Source organism: Herpailurus yagouaroundi, unplaced genomic scaffold (genome assembly GCF_014898765.1).
Source record: "Herpailurus yagouaroundi ecotype Mexico unplaced genomic scaffold, PumYag 189, whole genome shotgun sequence".
NCBI lineage: Eukaryota > Metazoa > Chordata > Mammalia > Carnivora > Felidae > Herpailurus > Herpailurus yagouaroundi.
Window position 1 is genome coordinate 9232031 of NW_024412420.1, and position 18809 is coordinate 9250839.

At 41.9% G+C, this 18809-nt stretch overlaps 1 protein-coding gene across 3 annotated transcripts in view; it reads left to right on the forward strand.

Moving 5' to 3' along the window:
- Positions 1-18809, forward strand: part of CA10 (carbonic anhydrase 10) — a 492493-nt gene that overhangs the window by 208400 nt on the left and 265284 nt on the right. The gene's annotated exons all lie outside the window — the stretch shown is intronic.

The following is an 18809-nucleotide window of genomic DNA, read 5'->3' on the forward strand; positions in this document are numbered from 1 at the left end:
GCTTACTGCCAACAAATATAATTATGTCTAAATTGTACTTTCTCTCTCTAGCTGGTCAAACCCTCATGCTTCTCTAATTACTTTGTACCCCCTGGAGGTTGCCGGAGGCCCTATCCCTCAGTACCCCATGAAGGTCAGAAAGCAGTGTTGCTTCCCAAGCATATCACACTGGGAAAATCTCTCCTCTCAGAAACCTCTTTACTGGGGCTTCTTTTAACTTCAACAAAGTGAAAGAATAATTTGTTTAACAAAAGTAAAATCAGATACTTATCATTTTGGAAAGAAAAACAAACAAAAATCACCTTAGATGATTTATAAGAAAATCAACAATTAATCTTCTTAGGGGTATCTTGCTGGCTAAGAATCCTAACTTCTGCACAGAAATGCTGAGTTGTGCCTTGTCATTCTCATACCAGTGTCCCTTCCCCCCACCAACCTCCCCCGATGCACTCCGCCTTCAAGTGTGGAAGGGCATGATGCCCATGGGGATCTTCTCGTCGCTGGGTTCTAGCGTTTCTCTTGTGGGCTAATTTCTTTTTGGCTACCTTTTACTGTTGAGTAGATCATTGAAAGTGGAAAACACACACACACAGAAAATTGTGTTTGAAGGTGATTTAGTTATTGCGAACTCAAGAGGAATGGAAAATCGTTTGTGTCCAAGAAATTTGGATTAAAATTATGGACAACTTTGTTACTGCCGGCAGCTGATTCTCCAGGGTTTGCATTTCTTGGGCTCTGCTCTCTACATTCGCAGCCTGTTTACCTCACTTATCATGGAATCTATAAGAATTTTTGCCCCCTTCTGATGTATTGGAATATGTTTTTTCCTATTACCTGTCACCAAAACACCAACCAACCAAACAAACAAACCCAAAGTCGAATGACTTATTTAAGAGTTGTTAGTGGCTTTGACTCCAGTCACAAAGTGAGTTCTAAAGACATTGCACGTGATTGTAACTATTTCTCTATGTAGTATCTGTGTGTTATTTTAAATAGGACTTGAGAAGCATTTGTGTAGAAAAGTCCTATGTAGGTCATGTAGTTTATTGCTCTGATTCCACAAAAATTAACCTATCCAAATTCTTGGTCCATTTGGAGTTTTATTTTTACAAACTCTAAAGGGAACTTAACCTGGGTTCTACACACACCTCTCTTATTCAAGTCACGAACATGCGTAGGTCCACTGACCAGTAAAGGGCAAGTTGAACTTTTGAGTACTCAGTCTTTCTTTCCTTCTTGGGGAGGATGATGGAGGAAATAATTTGTGTCCTACACAGAGGGAGAAGCAGTAAAAATTCAGAATGAGGGGTGGGACCTGAGTTCCAGAAATTAGCTGAAAGGTAACCAGCAAGACTGAAGCCCAGAGACCATAGAGGTATAGGCCGGAGGAACAGATGGAAAAGGAAGATGGAGGCCAGATCTAGAGGCTGTGTTAAGGAGCTGGATCTTTTTCCTGAGTTATGGCAAGCGAATGAAGCATTGTTCAGTCAAGAGCACACTGGGCACGGGATGGGAAAGGTGGCGATCTAACACAGGAATGGATACATAATTCTCACTTTCTATCAGCCCATCTTAGAGGAAAATATTGGTGTGAAAGAAAAAAATAATTAATTCAAGCCTGCTTCTCCCTTAAATTTATTGGGAAAGAAGAGATGGGGGAGACAGCCTAGTGTTAAAAAGCACTCATATGTTTTGGTTTGATATTTTTGTTGTTGTTGAAAGTGATATATATATTTTTTTATGTTTCCAATTCAGTAAAGTGTACCTGATCCAAATCAATTTTCAAAAGCACTGGAGTTTGGAATTTTGGAAACATTTACTTTTGACGATGTAAATATTTATATCTGGCACGATTTGTGTTGTCAGCTGTTTGAAAAGCTGAGAACTGTCTGATGGTTTCCTTTGCATTAGCAAAAGGTGGAAAACAGAATAGAGATAGTAGTAGGACCAACTGGTAATGAAATGTCTAAACTTGATAGACAATAGCTAAATCACGTTTGCAAGCTTTTTAAAGGTGGTGTTTAATGAGTTGGAGACTTATTTTGGAATGAGTATTCAAATGACTGCTGTGAATTTAGTTTTGCCTTGAAGAAATATGTATCCAATTCAAAAGGTTTAAAAGACTGGGAGGTTTTGGGCAAGGTACCACATTTTGAAGTCTGAGATCAGCTGGATATCAGCCTGTTAAGTGTATCCCAGTCATTATGTGTTTTATGTCACATTTTTATCCATGAGCATTATTCTTGCTCCTGTTTAAGTGTACCTTATGCATAATAAGCCCATGAAGTGCCCTTGCTGCGATCTCTGACTTGTGTTACTGTGTTTGTTTTTTTCATGTATTTGGCCTGACATAGGGTTCAGATGATGAATTACGGCTTATCTTAGCATGAGCAAGGGCTAAGCATGACAATCAAAACATATGATGTCTTGGATACAACAGAGTATATTCATTATACTTGAACAGTGATAGTTCTTCTACTTTTTAGGTTGCTTATTTTCAATGGTAATTCTTAAGCAATGTTTGGTGGTGGTGTTTTTTTTTCTTGAAAGAGAGTATTTGTTACCCAGTTGTTTGTATCTGACACATAGGATTCTTATGGGCAAAATTTAAAATGACTGTGCTTTTCAAACAATACTCACTTGGGGCGCCTGGGTGGCTCAGTCAGTTAAGCGTCTGACGTCAGCTCAGGTCATGATCTCACAGTCTGTGAGCTCGAGCCCCGCATCGGGCTCTGTGCTGACAGCTGAGAGCCTGGAGCCTGCTTCAGATTCTGTGTCTCCCTCTCTCTCTGCCTTCCACTGCTCATGCTCTGTCTCTCTCTGTCTCAAAAATAAATAATAACATTTAAAAAGTGTTTAAAAAAAACAATACTCACTTAAGTTTAGGTTGCATATGGACATAACAATTTTACCTTGGAATCCATCTCCCACCCTTGACCCCCATTCAACTTAATTCCCAACAGTCTAAACAGTTTTTTTAAATCTTGGAGATAATTAATCTATTCTAGATAAAGCTCCTGAGTCAACTCAGGAATCAGAGTGGGCGAGTGGAGATAATTCTTCCCTCACGATCTCAGATCATTTAACACCCTATATGTAGGAAATTGGATTATGATGTGTTTTAAGCTCAGTTCAAGCCTGATTGACTGTTTTAAAGATGGACACCCTTGGTAGTCAATGGGCATGTACAGATTCACATGTGGTCTTTTTCCCCACACCAAAGTGAGTGTGCAATATGTGTTTGTGTATTAATTTTCATGTGCTATTCACGTAAGTCAGCTTCTTGGTAATTTGCATGCAACAGTGTAAAGTGTGAATGTTATTCACAGCAAAATCTGAGTGGTTGGCTTGATCATTTTGGGGGTGCAGAAATTCCTCTAGATATGTGCCTGGAGTATTCTCTGACACAGGTGAGTGCTGGAGGGTTTCTGGATTAAGAGGTGGGGTTAGCCTTCATGGAAGACATGGTTTATAGTAAAAGAAGAAAACACGTATTAAAACTGAGTCAAAAATCACTTGCTGATCCTGCCATTTTAACCAAAAATTAGTTTGGGCATTTTTCCTCACCTTTTAGCTCTTTTGATAAAATGGACATCTCAGTAGTTAGTGACATGGGAATTGCTCATGATATGTTAAATGTAAAAGGTAGCATCTGAAGTCATTCACTTCATGATCCCAATTTCATTTAAAAAGTACCCATGCTATGGGGCGCCAGGATGACTCAGTCATTTAAGCGTCCGACTTCGGCTCAGGTTATGATCTCAGTTTGTGAGTTCAAGCCCCGTGTCGGGCTCTGTGCTGACAGCTCAGAGCCTGGAGCCTGCTTCAGACTCTGTGTCTCCCTCTCTCTCTGCCCCTCTCCTGCTTGTGCTCTGTCTCTCAAAAATAAACAAACAAACAAACAAACAAACAAACCCATGCTATGCATAGAAAAGAGACCAGGATTAAATGAGATGTTGTTTTCTTTCTACTTTCCTGAAGCTTCTAGATTTTCTATGACAAGCTTGCATTAATTTAATATTCTGAAAAACACCTTTTTTTTTTTTTTTACTTATCCTTTCAGTTTAGGCAAAGATATACTTACAGTTGGCAAATATGGTAGTTGGAATAATGCCCTCTCCTAAAGATATGCATCTCCTGACTCCCAGAACTTGTACATATGTTATCTTACATGGCACAAGGTATCTTGAAGGTGTGATTACATTAAGCATCTTAAAATGGGAAGTTCATCTGATATCATCCAGATAGACCCATTGGAATCACAGGGTCCTTATAAGGAAAAGACAGAGAGGCAGGAGAATCCAAGGCACAGAAGGGGATGTGACAAAGGAAGCAGAGGTCAGAGTGATGTGCTGCCATGAGCCAAAGAATCTGGGCAGCCTCTAGAAGCTTGAAAAGGGCAAAGAAACAGATTCTTCCCTATAGTCTCCAGAAGGAACACAGCCCTGCTAAAACCTGGATTTTAGCCCAGCAAAACTGATTTTTTACCTCTGACTTCCAGAATGTAAGATGACCCAGAATATAAGGCAGGATTAGTTGCTAGCCCATGCCACCCACTGGGATGGGTCTGAGCACTAAAGACCTCAGCTGCACTTCTCCCCACCCCCACTTATGCCAGGCTCCCTCTAGGGAGAAGTCAGAGACCAAGACAAGACTGTTGACTCAGTCTGCATAAGCCAGCCTCCAGGCCACAGAGCAAGGTGAAGGCAGATTGGAAGGGGCAAACAGATAACATCCAACACAAGGCTATACATTTTATCTGTGTGACCATTTCCAAATTTCCCATTAAATGAATATGAGGTAATAAAACTCATCATTACCTATCAAATTAGGTATAAATGTCTCGGCCTGGCATTCACAGTCCTTGTAAGATGGCCCCAGATCTCCCCTCCAGAGCCTTATTCCTCGTGCATGTTATGTCTATGTTTTGTTCTCAGTGAGATTGTAATACTTTTTTTTTTTTTTAATTGACTGTATCTCACCTTCCCCTGTGCTTTGGACACAACATAACCCTTCACCTGATGTACCTCTGTACCTTAGCAATCCCCATCCCTACCTTTTTATTATTCAACCTCTCTGGTACCAGTGTTACCTCCTCCATGATACTCCTCTTGATCTCTTTAGTGGATGGTGAAATCTCTCATCATTTGACTTCTTGAGTAACTTGCTTGTATTTCTTTTAGGACCTAACCTTGGCCTATAGTATATTAGCTTTACTTGCCTTGTCTCCCTGTCTTCAATTAAGGGCTCCTCATGATAAATGTGCTTTCATATTTTCATTTTGTATCTGTGGGGTTATCTGTGACAGTGCTGGTTGATTTGAACTGAACCGAGATTATCTTTGATTACCAAACAAATGGTTTATGTGGACTTAGTTAAAAGTTGCCTTGACTCAAGGCAGGAAAAATATGAGCAAGTCCCATGATGAAGAGTAACCTTGCTATCAACAGAATCTGTCATTAGAAACTAATTTTCAGTTATAGTACTTTTCCTGAAATATGTTGAGAAAAACAATGACTGTGGATTGGTTTGGTGCGTAAACTCTTATCACTTCTCTATTTTTAAATTTCTCCATGAACCTGATAGGAAAATATAGTTGACCACAATTAATCATTGCAGTTCATGGCATGTCTACATTTGCTACGCTAAGAAACCTTTTATGAGTGAGGCATTTATGTTCCTTCAAGGACTTTGAGATATATTAGGGGAGAAAATACAGATATACAGAAGTTAAATCATAGTAACTGATTTAAATAACTATTTGAGATAATAGTGGAAGAGATACTAAGGCAGCAGTGAAATGATTAATTAGCAAATCAATCATTTTGACGTTAATATTTAATGGTGGTAAGAAGTTGGGTTGGCCAAACCAGACTTTATGGAGGTGCTAGAATGTGAGCTAGCATGGAAAGATAGGTAGAATGAAATACTGTTTGCAGAAGGGTCTTTAAATGTTAAATGTTCTGGCTCCACGTGTGAAAGATTACAGAAATATAAGGATAGATCCATTTTGTCATCTAAATGTGTTACAGTGGTGCTGGTTTTTATTGGATAACTGATATTAAACTTTCATAGGTAAGTATTCCTTCCCATTTGGAACTCATTAGCTATCTTTAAGTAGCATGGGTCTTTTTCTACTGAAGCTCTGGTGTGAAAATGATACACATAATTTCACATAGGCTTGTGGGATAGAGCAGATCTGTAAGAGCTGGTGAAGAAGTGAATGTAATTCTTACTCATTTGTATTTTGTGGTTTGATACATTTCTTGACTTGCCACATTGATAATATCCTTTCTCAGAAGGAGGCAATAAAGGGTCTCTTTATTTGGATCTAAAGCAGCTTGGTGGTATGGAATGGACAATAAAATTCTAGAAGAAAGTGGGTGTATTATCTTAGAAAATACGGTAGCTAATATAAAAAAAAAAAAGCTAATAACTGTTGTCAGACATAGATCCTAAACCTTCAAAAGGTGAATTTTTGTAATATAGTTAGAATAGATGGGCTCTCTTTGCCTCACGGAAGGTAACTCTAGAGGATTGAGAAGCTCTTAACAATGAAATTATGGTAATAAAATTACAAATGATGATACCAAATAAAGGAAGTTGTAGTGACTAAAGATACTGGTGTGGTGGTTCAGGGAGTTTTGCCAAAAATATGTGTTAAAATGGCATGTAAAAGATGTAAGAGAAAGGGCTTATAGTCACATAGGGGGACAAAAGTGGAAGGAATCTTTGAAAATGGTTTAAGGGAGAATAAGGCCCAGAATGAGTGTAGGATTGCAGAGCAGGAAGGTTTTTTAAAGTTACAGTTAGAGGAAGCAAGGACATTAAGACAATGTTGACCTTGGGGCACCTGGGTGACTTGGTTAGGCATCCAAACTCTTGATTTTGGCTCAGGTCATGATTTCACGGTTCATGAGTTCCAGTCCTGAGACAGGCTCCATGCTGACAGAACAGAGCCTGCTTGGGATTCTCTCCGCCCCCCCTCCCCTGAACTCACTCTCTCTCTCTCAAAAATAAATAAACTTAAAAAAAAAAAATAATAAGACAACGTAGACCTTCGTTTGGGGGAGGATAGATGTCCACAGATGTTCTGCTTTGGGTTTGGATTTTAGGTTTGTCACCAACCACCTAGATGGGAGAAACCTAACTCTCGGAGCTTTAGTTCCCTCTCCTGTAAAAGAGAGGTTGTAACAGTCCCCCTCTTGCAGGGCTGGGATGAAGGGAAGTACGTGGAATAGCATCCCTATTAGGCAGGTTATAACCAAGTTATCGGGCCAGTGGCTGGCAGAGGAGATACGCCACAATTGTTAACTACTGTCTTCGTCCATTCAGGCTGCTGTAACAAACTGTCAGTGACTGGGTGGCTTCTAAAGAATGGAAATTTATCTCTCACAGTGTTGGCGGCTGGGGGGGATGTCCAAGATCAAGGCACTGGCATGGTTGCGTGCTGGCACCTTCTTTCTTGCTGAGTCCTCACATGCTGAAGGGACCGGGAAGCTCTGTGGGGCCTCTTTTATAGTGGCTCCAATCCTGATCACGAGGGCTCTGCCCTTATAACCTAATCACCTCCCAAAGACCCCTCCTCTTATTACCACCACCTTAGGGATTAAGATTCGAACATATGAACTTTGGGGGGACACCAACATTCAAACCATGGCAGCGACCATCAGAGATGTTGTGGCTGTTAGCGAGAAAACACAACTTAACTCCCACTTGGGTTTCTCTGTCAAAGAAACTCATACTCACTTTAAAATCTGTAACATATATGCCAAGAGGTAAAGTGGATGGCAAACTAAAAATCCCAAACCACCTCGCCAGTGCCCCCTGTCCAAAAGTTTGAAATTCGGGAGGCATAAAGGTAAAGCTTTCCTCTCAGGTGTATGTTTATAAATAGCTGCACAGATTCAGGCTGGGCTGCGTTTGTTGTAAAATCGCTACATGCGAAATGGTAGAGGAAGTTACTGGATAATGTGTGCAGCATGCGTAAATAGCACGGGGAAGATACCAGGAGACAAATTCAACCTAATTACATAGTACATAAGGTACTGCTCCACGATAAGTGAGGTCACTGTCCTGTAATCACCTTCAGCGAGAAGAGACTATCTGGGATATTACGGTCAGATCCCTCCGTGCTGATGGCTAGAATAACTAATGGAAAAATGTTGACAAAGTGCAGAAGGAGACACAGGAAAGAGTGATGAGAAGAAGCAGACATTCGGTATATTCTCTGTTCAATTCTCTTTCTGTTTTTCTCTCCCTCTCTCTCTCTCTCTGAAAGGACGGTATTTTAAGGTAAATTACAGGTGGCTTCTAACAGTCCCTGTCCATGCAGCCTCAGACACAGAGAACCAGTGCTGGTGTCTGGAAATGGCTTGGACCAGACTTTATTTCAAAGTGTGGAGGGTGAATGACCTCCCTGTGTTTCGCTGAGAACCCCCAGCACAGAAAGAGTTGCGGCAGGCTCCCAGGTCCACTGGCTGTGGTGGAAAAGCTCCAGCATCAGAGGGGAGCCTCGACCTGGCCCGGAATCCTCTTCCCATCTGGCAACTATGAATAATGGTTAGCCGGGCACGTGGAATATGTTTCTTTGAGGCTGACCCCCGAAATGCGGATTTAGCTAGGATGTACACCCTCTCAAAGGAAAGCTCCCTTTAAAGCCCTAGCGTAGGTTTGGAACTAACCTGCCTTCTCGTCTTTCTCATCCACTATCAAAATTACTCCTCGGAGTTTTGAATAGAGGACTCTTTCTCCTTTGGGATATTTTGCTCTGAATAGCTAGGATGGGGGAATGTTCCAAGAAAGGACTTTGATTAAAGATAAAGAAAATGAGGCCAAGGTAATTGTGTTTATGCTCAGAGCAGAGCGTTTCGCAGGAGTGGTAGGTTCAGTGCGCGGTGCTGAAGAGTGATGAGAGATAAGCAAAATGCAAGAGACTGACGCTGTCTTGAAAGTTGGAAACGCGCTCGGGGCTAAGGCGCTCTGTGGTTGGTTTCTGGCTCTCCTGCACTGTCGCCCAGCTTAGAGCGAGACTCAGGACTGCTGCTCACTCTCTTGGCCGCTGCTTGTAATGTGTCCCTCTTGACATCACGCAGAAAATCAATGCAGTCATTAGGCAAGCCTTTGAAGGAAACACCTGGATGCTGGCTTTAGTAGTTTATAAATATATCTGGTTCTGTCTCATTCTTTATTCCTCTGGTGAGTATTAGAAAAGTCTTTGCTTTCCTTTCCTGATTCTTGGTCTTCCCTGATCACCCCCTCTCTCCTCATTTACATTTCTCTTCTCTGTCACTCTGACTTGCTCTCCTACCCTTTCCTCCCCTCCCCAGTCTCCTTTCTCCAGTTCACCTTGCCCCATTTCCCTGTCCCCCTTTCCTTTCCTCCCTCCTTCCTCCTGGTTGGGTACAGGTGACTGAGGGACGACCTGTGTGCCTTCTCTCCTCTGCATCAGAGTGGAATAGGGACTCCCCTTTCACACATTTTAGAAGGACTGACAGTTCTCTGATCTGGGCAGCAACACTTAAATAAGAGAAAGTTCAAGTTATCTGGGGACTGAGTCCAATTTTTTATGAGAATATGAAGGGAATTAAGTCAAGATGCCTAATGAATTTACAGGCAAATGAATTTCTAGAAGGAATCATTTCTTCCAGGAATTTCATGGGTGTTAACCACATGGTAGTTTAGTTTTCTGGTTAATTGATTCCACAGATGAAACCAACAGGCATTTTACAAATTAACTGTCCTTCCAAAAATAGATGACAAAGTGTCTTATTTGCATATGCTGCTTAGAACTCAGCTCTCTTGCCATTCACCTAAAAATGGGGGAAAAGAGCAGGAGAAAAGGGAAAGACATGACCTAAGTTTTACAGACCTCTCCCAGCTTGCTTCATCTTTCAAGCATTCCAGAAGAAGTGTCTCCATCACAGTCAAGGAGATAAAACTGATAGAACACCTGGGCGATACAGAAACAGTTGTATACCCAAGAGAAGTTCTGGATTTTGATATTAAAAAATCTGATATCAGTTGTGTATTCTATCTGAGAAGGCTCTGTCTACTCCAGGTAAGCCTTTTCATTTGACTACATAAACTGGCCAGGCTCCCCCTACCTGAACTTCCGAGACCTTGAGTCCTGTTAAAGGGCTCTATCGTTGCCTAGAAACCAGGTACCTTTGGTCTGAAAATAAAAACAAATAATAATTTCCCCGTCACTTCAGGGAAAAAAGCGAAGCATATTCTGTTTGAAGGACTTAAGAAAATACAAATTTTCTTCTAAGTTCTGCTTTTCTGAAGCAAAAGAACTACATTAAAACCGGAAAACTAGAATAAAAGGTCTGAATTGGGGAGTGTAAGCATCATAATCCATTGAACATATAAGCAACTACAGACTTCTAATTTTTCTTATGAAAATTTAATGTCCTATAGAAACAAGTTTATTAATATTGCATGAAGGATTAAGAATAATTAATCAATCCATTTCTTTCCAATATCTCATATTTTTATCACTTTAGAATGTCGGCATTCTAATCCCTTGTTCTGTTAGGGCCAAGATCCAAATTGTACAAAATGTTGAGAGTAGCCATTTCATTCTTCCATTTCCCCACCTCCCCACCCCAATGTTGTAGTTTGTTTGTTTGTTTGTTTTTATTTTGTATTTATTTTGAATTTCTTAATGTTTATTTATGAGAGAGAGAGAGAGAGAGCGCGCGCGCGCGCACATGCGAGCATGAGTGGGGGAGGGTCAGAGAGAGAGGGAGATACAGAATCCCAAGCAGGCTCCAGGCTCTGAGCTGTCAGCACAGAGCCTGACGCAGGGCTCAAACTCATGGACTACGAGATCATGGCCTGAGCCGAAGTTGGACGCTCCACTGACTGAGCCACCCAGGCGCCCCTGTTTGTCTATTTCTAAATGTTTATTTATTTTGAGAGAGAGAGAGAAAGAGTGCAAGTGCTCACACAAGTGGGGAAAGAGCAGAGAGAAGGAAAGAAAATTCCAAGCCTGCTTAGCATGGAGCCTGACGCAGGGCTCAATCTCATGAACTGCGAGATCATGACCTGAGCCAAAATCAAGAATTGGACGCTCAATCAACTGAGCCACCACCTAGGCACCCCCACCCGCCACCACCACAGTGTGTAGTTACATAAGATGAGTAAGCACAGAGATCTAATAAGGAGCATGATGCCATATTGAATGCTGGAAATGTGCAAAGATGGTGGATTTCAGGTGTTCTCACCAACAATAAGAAAATGCTAACTCTGAGTAGATGGATATGTTAGTTTGACTGTGGTAATCATTTCACTCTCTCTCTATCTGTCTATCTATATCAAATCATCATGTTGCACACCTTAACTATATACAATTTTTATTAAAAAGATAAATAAAAAATTTTAAGAGATTAGCTGGCTCAGCCTGGCATCTGTTTTTCTTTTTCTTCTTTTTTTCATACAATAAACCCAGTGTCTATTCAGTAAGGTATTTCATTTTGTTAATGTGAGCCTTACCTACTTCAGGTTCTGAACAGATCCTTTTCCTGTGTTTACTAAGCTCTTCATCTGACGTGACACTTAATATAACATTAGTCATTGGCCGTTAGCCCTGAAACCCACATGCTCTAACCATGTACAAAACATATTTACCTATGATATCATATGATATCATATGATGAAGGTGCATGATTTCCAAGGAGTGAAAACATACACACCCACACAGTTTGGTGTGTCAGAGTCAATAGAAACCTGTCAACGCGGCAGCATCTCACCTGCCTGAAAATATCTCCTCCTACCTTCGTATCTCAGAGAGGCCTCACATCACATTCTAGGGAGCAGAGATATTTCTTAATTTGCATTTTCCTCTGAAATATTCAGAAAACATATTTTTTTAGTTGAGAGAAAGCAAGTCTTTTTTTTTTTTTTTTTTTTTTTTTAGCCAAGTAGCTATTTTCACTGATTTCTCAACAGGAGCAGTATGCATGACTCGTGCTGGGATAGAAAGGGATTATGCAGTATGTATAGCTTGCTACTATTTATTGCTGGTGTGCTAGGTAGGCTTGAATATAGAAATCAGCTCAGTGCTTGATGACTCCCAAATTGTTTATTTTGAGCTTGAGTGACTCTGGTAGAGTAAGATTTGGGCAAAATGATCTGTTCAAATTAAGTGCTTCGTCACCCCTTCAGAGTCTGATGCTCCCCCAAGCCCAAGTTTAGAACCCGACCTGCAGCTTCTTATACCAATGAATTGCAGAGGAAGTGTTCTTCAGTTTGAGCTGCAAATGTGTGGGGGGAGCACAGCGGGGGAGGTCAGCAAATGTATGGGTCCACCTGCAGCCCAACTACAGCCTGATTGCCCAGGAAGCTCTTGAGCATGAATGAGTGTCACTATTCCAGAAGTCTTCCACTCCCCCCCCCCCCAGGGGCCGAGGAGGGGCGTAACCTCCCTGAGGTTCCTGGGCAAGGTGGCTCTCATGCACTGGCACACTGGAGAAGGGCTGGCTTTCCAAAGCCCATCCTGAACATCTCTTCCCACCTCTGCACTCGCTAACATCAAGCTGGTATCTTGGCATCCCCCATGGTAGGTGTGTTTACACCACAGAAATCTGCAGGCACGACACAACAGGGCCTTTTTTTCCTGGAGAGCTGGTTGATAAACATTTACCAGCACACCGCAGTTCTTATAGGCTAAGGGCACTTCCCAAGAGGAAGGTGAGTTGATTGCAGCCAACACTCGTAGAGGCTGGGAGACCTGCCCCCTAGCCCAGACCGGGGGATCTGAGCGAATCGCCAGCAGCATCTATTACAGCTCGTGTTGCAAAGAAAATTTTAGATTTGTTACAAATATCCCTTATTGAAAATGACTCCAATGACTGTGCTTTGGCCTCCTTAAATATCACTCACATCCGGCTGGCCTGTCTTCTACCCTCCCCAAGCCCCGTTGCCACTACCTGGGGAGGAGGTGGGAAGCATAGAAATAATTCTGTGAAATTCTGACTCTCCTTACCTTCATCCTTTTAATACATCTTCTTTACTTGGTTGCCTCCTACAAGCCTACATCCCTCCTGATCGTGTCGTTGTACAGGTAAGGCTAGCATGTGGGGACAGCTTTTTCCCAATGCCTTGGCGATCACAAAGCAGTATCACCAACAACTTTTCCATGTTAAGCTCCAGAATCAGGGATGCCCTGGGCTATTTCACAACCACACTTCCCCAACCCCATCCCCCAGCTTCCTGTCAGTGATAGTACACTTCCAGCAGAACAGTAGGCCACACTCTAAACACATGCTATAAACATATTTGCAGGTCTGAAGGGAAGAAATGGGGAGGCGCTTCTGGGCTTTTCCAAGTTAAGTGATCCTTATTTAACACGTTGCTTTGTGATGATGAGTTCACAGTTTCTGAACCTAAGGGGTATGATAAAAAAAAAAAAAAATCTGAATAAGAGTAAGGAAACAGCCCTGTGCCAGGCAGTTTTAAGTCCACACTGTTCAATCAATTCGAAGTATTACTAGCATTTTTCTCAAGAGTGTAATATACAACAACTGCCAAGCTTTCCTTTTGCGATTACGAAAAGGACAGATACTGGAGTGAGCCATATTTCAGCACTGCAGGGATATAAAAAATGAACTGCTAAAAACGGCCCAGGAGGAATGAATAGCAATAAGACATCAATGTCATCCGGATACTGATTTGTGATGAATTTCCAAAAGGCTTAATGGTATGATGCTATGATATATAGGGGCTTCCTGAAAGTTAATAACTGTAAGGTACCCACTTGGAAGAACGTAATGGAGGAAAGCGAGTGATCACAGATAATCTATAAATAAGTAACTTCACTAATACAGTCAAACTGTTCTGTGTCTTCTGGATTGCTACGCTCGGTGATTAGAAATATAAAATTAAAAGGATTGTGAAGAGAGAAGAAGGTCAAATGTTACACAAACATCCATAATCACACATCTGGTGAAAGTTGAATTTGCCTTTCACAGATTGGCACCCGTGTAGTGAAGGGAAAAGTGGATGCCTTGATCACCTTTCAGAGGTGAATTAACCACCTCCAGAGTCCTTTGATGCAGATTCAGTTGGGAGCAACAAAATCTGTTGGGATGAACACATTGTTCTTGCTAATTACCACGTGGTCTGTCATTTCCCCCATGGGTTGTGTGCTTAACGTGCCAACAGCTATGAGGCATAGGGTCTTGAATGAAGGTAGCCCCTTTCAATCTGCAGTCTGGGCTCATCTGGCCCACTTAACTGTCATGGCTGTGGCTGACAAATTCTGGTTAGCAGGAAAGTATGTGGCACAAAGACAGCACTCAGTAAATGTTCATTGAATGAAATGATAAACAGATAAGTGAAAAAAAAATGCCCCAGATCCTGGAATTACAAATGGATGGGAAGAGGGAAAGCAACTAAATTTATTGGCTACCTACCACATCCATTTATATATACATATTTTATTTCACTTAATTCCCCAAACAACCTGAGATGGTCAGTTGTGCAGACCAGGAAGCCAAAATGTACAGTTGTTAAATAATTCACCTAGAGTTACAGGGATGACAAGAAAAAGAGCTGAGTTTCAGCCTCAGCTTGTCTGCCCAAAACACTGTGTTCCTTGCCAGAATGCTGCACGAATGCTGAAGACAGGGGAAAATATTTGCCATGATAGCACGGATTCAGGAAGAAGAGGGCAGGGGATCAGAAGAGCCCTGACCTTCAGCCAATTTCCATCTCTTTGCCAGCATTTGAGAGAATGAGGGGAGGTGGTGCCCCGTGCTGGGTTCCTGCCACGTTCTGCCTGTTAATTGCATCTCTGCAGCCTGTTTATTTTGGCCATAGCATCATACATATTTTATCCTTCGAGGTGATGCTGTAAGTCTGCTTTGTTATCTGGCTGCCACTTTCTCCTCCCTGGCACGGTGGCAGAGCACATACTGAATGTCATTTCTAAATGGGTAGTTAATTCTCCTGCATCCTTCATCAAAAAAGTGCCACATAAAATGCCCCCCGATAGTTATTGTCGTCACTGCACCAGATCTGGCAGCTGTGGAGTCAGGGGAAAGACATACAGTCTTAATTTCTAGGACACAGACATGGGTGTTTTCTCTCCGTGTAGAAGGTGGCTGGGCTTCCTCGGTTTCCTCTCTTTGCTCTGTCTCTTTCACTTTGTGCCGAGTACACACCGTGGTGTTTCTGCGTGTACAGGTACTCCCCCGTAGACATGAATTGCACTGTGGAAATCCCGATAGACACATTTCCATGTACCACAGGGTTCACGGCAGATCACGAGAAAAACTTCTAAAGTCATGAGCCTCAGAGGACCGGCCAGTGTAAATGGCCTGTCCCTGTGTCTCCTGTGGGCCGTCATCCTGTAAGTCACCCCATGTGGTGTGCATAATTTAACAGGGGCGAAGCTGGCACACCCCTGCCATTCATTTCTCAGTCTGCCCTTAGTTCTCTGTGGATAATAATGACGGTAATGGATGGAGATTTTAGGTTTGCTCTTCTCCACATCCAGTGTTAAGACTGAAAGGTCTTCAGAGGTGACCCTCGGTTCTCAAATCATGTCGGGAATGGGGCAAAGCAAAGACTTAAAATTGCAATGGTAGTTAGTTCATGTCCCCACTCAAGACCATTGCTCTCTCCCTTTGCGTGGTTCGGGGTGACTTGGGCTGTCTAGGAGGCTGATGCACACCTGTGCAGGCGGGGTCATTCCTGCCCCTTCCACCCACCCACTGTTACTCTGCCTGGCTCTTGTAGGCACTGAACATGGTCTTTCTCTCCCATCCTGGCAGTGGTATTTCTCCAAAGCTTCTGAAGGCCTTTATTCCCGAGCGCAGATGGTCTGACCTTGAAGGGACTTCAACTTTCTTTTTAGTACCTAGAAGATGGCATGGCTTTTCTAATTTCATAGGAGCCTCTGACAAAAAGTTTAAACCAGGATCCTAGGGACTTGCCTGGAAGCCATTTGAATGACTGTGCCTGGTGGAAATCATAAGTGAAGCTCTCAGCCACCAAAAGAAGGATGCCTTACCCAAGACATGTGTCTTTATACTCTCTTCTACCTCTAAGTAATTCACCCAGCTTCCAATCCTCCAACTATCCTTGCCTTTTTGTTTTAATGTTTATTTATTTATTTTTGAGAGAGAGAGAGAGAGAGAGAGAGAGAGAGAGAGAGAGAGAGAGCAGGTGAGGGGCAGAGAGAGAGGGAGAGAGAATCCCAAGCAGGCTTTGCGCTGTCAGCACAGAGCCCAACACAGGGCTCAAACTCATGAACCCATGACATCATGGCCTGAGCCGAAATCAAGAGTCAGACACTTAACCTTGAGCCACCCAGGTGCCCCCTTTCTCCTTGCTTTTCTTGAGACTGTCTTTGTCAGTTCCAAAATCCTCTTTGTTGTTTCCTAAAAATGCCCTGAAACCTTTATGTAAATTATTTCTCAGAGGCTAGACTCAACACCCCTGTGATTCTAGAAGAATATGCAAATTAAGCTAAGCTAGTCCTTAACTCCCAGGGCACAGGACATTCCTCCCCCATCTTGCCAATTGGGAGAAAGCCTTTATGAATGGATGCCCTCCAGTCTGCCCCTTAGCTTCCACCTAGCCTCTACTATAAGGAGTGAGCAAAGCCACAGGCTTGAGCCCTTCTTCCAGTAATGGAGGGATATTCATTCCTGGCTCAGACTGGTGAGCTACCAGAGCCCCGTGAATTGTTTTTAATGATATTAGTGTGCATGCAGCATTATTAGAAAGTACTTTGAGTTTTAGACAGATATTTTATTCTTTTGTTACCAAGGCTTCTCAAAAGATAAAATATACATTATACTGCATGGAGTATATGAAAGTTCAATAAAATATGATAATGTTCCTCCACACGCTGTTCTCTTGGGTATGATATCAGGAAAATATTTTCCCCTGACAAGCCTCTTATAATGGATGAAAATATTCCCTCTCATTGCACATACAGTGCAAGGTCTGAGCCATATTATTGGAGTCAGGTAATCTGCCTCTGAAATACTGGTATTTGAAAAGCAAATTTAAGGCTTAGGACGTTTCGTTTTATGATCATTGACACTGATGTTAGTAAACTCTTTCTCTAGCTATGAGGAAGAGAAATGGCAGGCAAGTTGTTGTTGTGTGTGTGTGTTTTTTTCCAGTTGCCATTTGCTTTTTACTGACTGCACCATATGGAGCACAGTAAATAAACTATGAGGGTAGCAAGGATGCAGAGAAAAAAAAAGGAATGCATTTGGATTCTGACAGCCCTTAAGCAAGTTACTTTATCCCCTGTTTCCTGATCTATAAACTGGAGTTAATATTAAGCATTTTATGGTGAGGATCCCGGTTTATTGGAATGCTCCCATTATTGTGCACGGCACAAATAGTGTTTCCACAATTTAATTTGCATTTAACAGAGAAGTAGCTGACCCTGCAAATTATGTCAACATAGTAACAATACCCATGTAATAGTACGTACCCATGTAATAATATGCTCATGATTTGAAGTCAGTTTTATTTATACCATCAGCATTACTATATTTTTTAGTCCATAAAAAGAGGTAAAAGGCACTACATATATTATGCTAAAATATATAGTAGATGATAAGCTTTGAAAAAAATATCATTTTCCTCCTGTCCTAGATTCTTCAGCTGGGGCCCTGTACATTAGGCTGACAAAAGACAGATTAACAAGAGAAAAACAAGTTAATTAGCAGGGGCATGGTGCCTATTAATACATGGGAGTAATACATGGATAGAAATGAGTAACTCAGGGGCACCTGGGTGGCTCAGTCGGTTAAGTGTCCGACTTTGGTTCAGGTCATGATCTCACGGTCCGTGAGTTCGAGCCCCGCGTCGGGCTCTGTGCTGACAGCTCAGAGCCTGGGGCCTGTTTCAGATTCTGTGTCCCCCTCTCTCTCTGTCCCACCCCTGCTTGTGCTCTGTCTCTCTCTGTCTTTCAAAAATGAATAAACATTTAAAAAATTAAAAAAAAAATAAATGAGTAACTCAAAGGGGTAGTTCAAATTTGGGATGTTAGTAGGGGAGAGAGGGAGAACGGTACTTATGGAAAAGCAAATGACTTTTGGAAAGATAAATGGGCTCTTAGGAGACTGGATGGGAGATATGATAATTTGTGACAATGGCTGTGGCAGTGTGGTGCTGTCCCAGAAGAGAAATTAGAGTTGCTTCAGGACAGGGACTTTATGACAGTTGAGTTCTTTGGGGAGGCCCTGCTTTTAGGAGGACAAGGGATTTCAGGAACTCAGATGCTTCAGCTCAAAATTATTCTTATGCCAAAATGGTATATTTTGGCATATTTGCCAAATGGTATATTTTGGTATATTTGAGGGTGGCACGTCCTGGTCCCAATCAGTGATAGCTGTACTTCTTAGTCTTTGTGACATACAGTCCTCATGTATTTTATAATCTGGTATATATTTAACTCTGTCCAGTGGTCTGTCTTGCTTCTTCCTGAAGTTACATATAATTTGGCTCATTGTAGGTGCCCAAAAAATACGCACTAAAATGTGTTGGTAGCCACTCGAGAAGTGTTTATTGTATTTAATCCGTGCTCAGATGGCCAAAGTAGGTTAAATAAGATATACGGAAATGTGGATATTGTCATTATAATTCCTATGGTTACCCTCAGGAAAGGACAAATAGAGAATTCAAATTTTTACCGACTGAACAAAGTCATCTCCATCACATCAAATGTTTAGTGTTTAACAGTACATCAGCCAGACTTGCACTTGGGTTTCCAAACTCTAGTTGGTAGCTCTTTACTATTTTATCCCAGTCTTATGAGCTTCTCCTGGATTGTC